The sequence below is a fragment of the Solanum stenotomum genome, chromosome 10 (genome assembly GCF_019186545.1).
Source record: "Solanum stenotomum isolate F172 chromosome 10, ASM1918654v1, whole genome shotgun sequence".
Taxonomy (NCBI): Eukaryota; Viridiplantae; Streptophyta; class Magnoliopsida; order Solanales; family Solanaceae; genus Solanum; species Solanum stenotomum.
The window spans coordinates 32,983,082-32,988,025 of NC_064291.1; the positions used below are offsets into that span (position 1 = coordinate 32,983,082).

At 31.4% G+C, this 4,944-nt stretch overlaps 1 long non-coding RNA gene across 1 annotated transcript; it reads left to right on the forward strand.

Moving 5' to 3' along the window:
- The first annotated feature begins 3,119 nt into the window (after nucleotides 1-3,119).
- LOC125841962 (uncharacterized) lies at nucleotides 3,120-3,897 on the forward strand. Its single transcript, XR_007443852.1, has 2 exons — nucleotides 3,120-3,287; nucleotides 3,373-3,897. It is a non-coding gene; the product is annotated as an uncharacterized LOC125841962 (long non-coding RNA).
- The last annotated feature ends 1,047 nt before the right edge of the window (nucleotides 3,898-4,944 follow it).

Genomic DNA, 4,944 nt, shown 5'->3' on the forward strand with positions numbered 1-4,944 from the left:
TTGAGCCCCTCATCAACGTGAAGGTTATAATTATTAATTATATTTTACCTCTTTCACACATCATAATATAATAATGATCAGTTTCACCAACACTCTAGATATAACTCGGACTACAACAATTATAGGTATACTTGCAATGCAAAGTAATTTAATTTGATTCATCATTCAATAGCTTATGCATTCTAAACATCAACAATCATAGGTATGTCCAAAGGCCAATCAACAAGTATTCAACTTAAGAGTATACATGAAATCAAATAAAGTCTAAGCCCCAATTATCAACTAAAGATCCAATCACCAACCTTTCATATTCATGATCCGCGATTTAACCATATAAAGGAACCCTCACAATCGGGCTAGTATTACTAGAGTTAATTCTCATGAATAGAATGCCACAACACTAAACTCACACCTTCATGAAAAGCCCTACATTAAATAACTTCTCTCTTTTTAACGTGATTAAACCGAATTGTTAATTATAAAGTCATGGAATTCTCTTTATCGTTAACCACTACAACATAATTCACATTACAAATTGACATAGAGGTAATACACACAATACACCCATCAAGGCTTCATAACATCAACGTACCCACCCATAACTCTCTTTATGTGAATTTCATGTCTATTATGCATTCATAATGTCTATGCCTGCAAGACTAATCATGATTCTTCAATCAAATATATGTTATGAACACATTTTCTAATCATGGTCTACTACTCATAAATCATAACCTATCTCGATGCTACTTCCGAATGCATGTATCCATGTGTCTTTGTTCAATTCTAGCGAGATTGATGACGAATTTACAAGTAAGAAATTGGAGATGTGTTCCTTGAGAGTGCCTTGCCTCTCCATTATCGTTGTTTTTATCTTAGGAATAGCCCTAGGGAATTTTTAAGAGGAGACAACTATTTTAGAACGACAGCTGGGATAAAGGGTTTTAAAAGCCACAGGGGTTTGACTGACATGACATCGGTATACTTAGACTTAGAGAGTGGTCCTCTTTCTCGAGTAAAAGCAATCAAAACTCAAACACATCGCATTTTAATGAGTTGAATGATTAAGGTTACATTAATAGAAAATGAAGATTTTGGTCCTACAGAATTCAATTAAATTAGTTTTTATCGATTACCATTATTAAGACTAAATTATATATAAAACAATCTTACCCTTAGAAATTTATATTGACACGTGTTGATCATCCAAGTAACCATTGATAATTACTGGAGCAGAGCCGTTTTCAACAAGCTACATAATATTCTAATTTCTAAATTCTTAGTTACAATATTAAGTCAAGTGGGTTAAGTAACTTGAAGTTAATTCAGTTGTGAAAAATTTGTAGTATTTGTTTTTGTGAGATTTTGAAAAACAAAAACTGATTTGACTAATTAAGGATACTACATGTATAAAATATTTTTCAAGTTTTATTCTTAAATTGATTAAAACTCTTTATCTCCCATATGTTTCATCGAATCATATACGGGATAAAATATTAGACACAATTTATTTTGATAGTACATAACTTCTTCACAAGCTAAAATTCTAATAACCAAACGTAATTATAACAATTCTAAAATAGTGAAATTCTTTATCGGATAAGTTTTGACACTCATGTAAGGTAACATTTGGGATCATAACGATAAGACTTCCATAATTTTGTGAGCATAGATGACTGACTATTTGTAAGCATATACTTTAGGTTTCCAATGTATCCATAGTTCCACGCAGTGTCGGTTCTACAAGGTTTTATTTATATAAAAAAAAAAAAGCAATTTTAGTGGTCTAATTTTTTTAGTAATAATAATTTATAATTTTTTTAAAAATATTAATTACTACTTGAAAAAGGTGAACTTTTAATATTAGGCACTCTATAGCTATAGTTTGCTTAATTACGAATAAGAGCAAGATGTTAGGGGAGGAAGCAGGAGAGAGGCGAGCGAGATTTGAAAAAGAGGAGAGAGTGTATTTTTTCGTGAGTTTTGGAGAAAAAAAATATAAATATAAACTGATTTGTATCAAAATGAATACATATTAAGAGGAGAGAGGCGAGAGAGGGAGGAGAGAGGTGAGCAAGATCGAGAGAGAGATGAGAGTGGATTGTATTTTGTATTTAATATTGCATTGTATTCTGTATTTATTTTACATTATATTCTGTATTTATTTTTTATCAATTAATTCAGAATACAACGAATTGTATTCTTTATTTATTTTATATCAATTGTATTCAGAATACAACTGTATTCCTCCTCTCTTTGATTGAATACAAATACATTTGACCGAGAGGATGAATGAATATTGTATTCGTACGAATACAAATACAATTGATACAAAAATATAAAATATAAAATATAAAATACAAAATACAATTTTTCGAATACAATTGAAATAAAAATACAAAACTTTCACCTATATTTGATTGAATATAATTGATACATAATACGTTTGAGTTGAATTTCTGCTCATTGGTGTAAGAGAGAAAAAACAGAGAAAGAGAGAGGAGAGAAGAAAATGTTTGGTTATGTTATTTTTTATAATATATTTAAACTATAACTATTTTTGATAAATAACGTGCTAATTTTGACTAATTCTATAATTTTTCCTAAAATAAAGAATTATTAAAAAAAGTTTGATGTTCATGATAAAAGAAAAATTAAATAAATTATCAGTTGGAAGACAATTGTCGATCATTTTAAAATAATAACTTTGCATAAAAATTTAAGATTTCTATTAAATTTTGGATATTATAGGATCATAACAAATTAAAGGATGATAAGAAATCAACTTTACATTGAAATCTTTTTGATTTTGATACTTTTATCTTTATCTTTGGTAGCATTTTGTCGGAACTTGAAGAGTTTCAATTGATTTTGAACTCTACTGACATCTGATAAGCAAAGGCTCACCCATTTTTGTGGTCCGTAGTGCACACGATATCTACCACTGGAGGCAGGGCTGGGCCCCCACCAATACTCTGACATTGACAACTTTTACAACAATTGCCAAACAATCATACTACTATATTATCAGTTAAAAAAAGAAGGCCAATCTTCGTTTGTGTATATATATCTGTAAAACAAAATCAATGAGATGAAGAATTGAATTTCGTCTCTGAGGTAATTTAGAAAAGCCAGTCAAGGCTGTGAAATGTATATGATATTCAAGCGATTGATCATCGTTGAAGAAGAGGGCGAGTGGGAAAAAGAAAGATAAAGAAGAATCGAAGTAGCATAATATTTCAATTTTTTAGAAGATTTTCAGAGTATCTAGAAGATTCCAGTTTACGGTAAAATTAATTCTCTCCCTTATTTTTCTTTGATTCTAATGAAATTATTTGAATTTTATATATGTTTGTCGATCGAGTGTTTCAGAAATTTGAGGCAACAATGATGAAGAAAGAGGTGGAAACTCAGATGAAAAATGAAGTCCAATTTGTAAAGTGTGAGTGTTGTGGATTGACAGAGGAATGTACAGAGGCGTACATATCGAGAATTCGGGAAAGGAATGAAGGGCGATGGATATGCGGACTGTGTGCGGAGGCGGTGAAGGATGAAATGGTGAGATCGAGAAGGATTGGAAGAGATGAAGCTTTCAATCGACACATGACATTTTGCAAAAAGTTCAGAGCAAAGAGTCTGCCCCCCAATCCGACGGGGGAATTGATATCAGCAGTGAAGCGGTTGCTGCTGAAGAGCTTGGATTCGCCGCAATCTAATCCGGTGAGTAGAGGAGGTTTGGTACGATCGCAGAGTTGCTTTTCAGCTATTGATAGTTGAATGAGATGATATTGGGGCATAATTAATAATTGAAGTAAATAGTATTGGGCTAGAATAAGTTTTTCCATTGTTGTTGTTGGACAATTATTTAGTGAAATTTATTTATTTATTTGGATTGAATCAATTGAAGATTTGCTTTAGTTTTGCCAGATCTAATGCAGAATTTCTTATCATCCAGATCAGAAAACTTAAAGACTTATTTCATTGCACATCAAGCTAAGTATCAAGGCAATTGATATGAGAATGTTACTACTTTTCTGTAATCAATAGTTTCAAGTGGTAAATTTAAGCAATTATTGGCCGGACAATGCCAACATATTCTAGATTGGAATTTAGAGCAATTTGATTTTACAATGTTGTTGATTTGGTTGGAAATCATAATGTGCAAAATCTAGCTGCCATCAAATACTTGTAAAAAGCTGATGAGTGTGATCTGAAGAAAATTATCTAGTTGATGAAATGGAAGCTCACATCTATTGTCTTATGTGATAAGAATGATCTGTCAAGCCTTAAGGTGTGTTTTATAGAGTAATGGTTAGACCAATTATGTTGAATGAGGTAAAGTATTAGTCCGTCGAGAAATCACATGTTCAAATTATAGATGAGAGTAGTATAAATAAGGAGATTGAAATGAACCTGTGTGTGGACATATACTAGGAGAGAAGGATCAGGAATGAAACTATTTGGGACAAGATAAGAGTTACCTCTATTGTAGACAAGATGAGGAAAACAAGACTGAAATGATTCAGACATAGGTACGGAAGATGCATGGTTGGAGAGGTTTGATATAGTGGGTGTAAAGAGAGGTAGATGTATGTCGAAAAAGTTTTGGGGAGATGTGATTAGATAGGATATGGATCACCTACAAATGACAACAAGGACATGACTCTAGATAAAAAGGTATGAAGGTAGAGGAATAAAGTAGAAATTTATTAGGTAGTCGAACGTTGTCTAGTTCCTTATCAATATTGTTATTATAGCTCTCTTCCTATTGTTTTTCTTTGGTTTTAGTATTATGTGTTATTTCTTTGCTTCAATTATCATGTTATTTATTCTTGCTACTTGTTCTCTTTTTAGATTATATATTTTCAGCATAACTTTTTTGCTATTGTATTTGCTTTACATACTTGATTTTTAATATACTTTCTCGGGTTGAGGGTATATCGA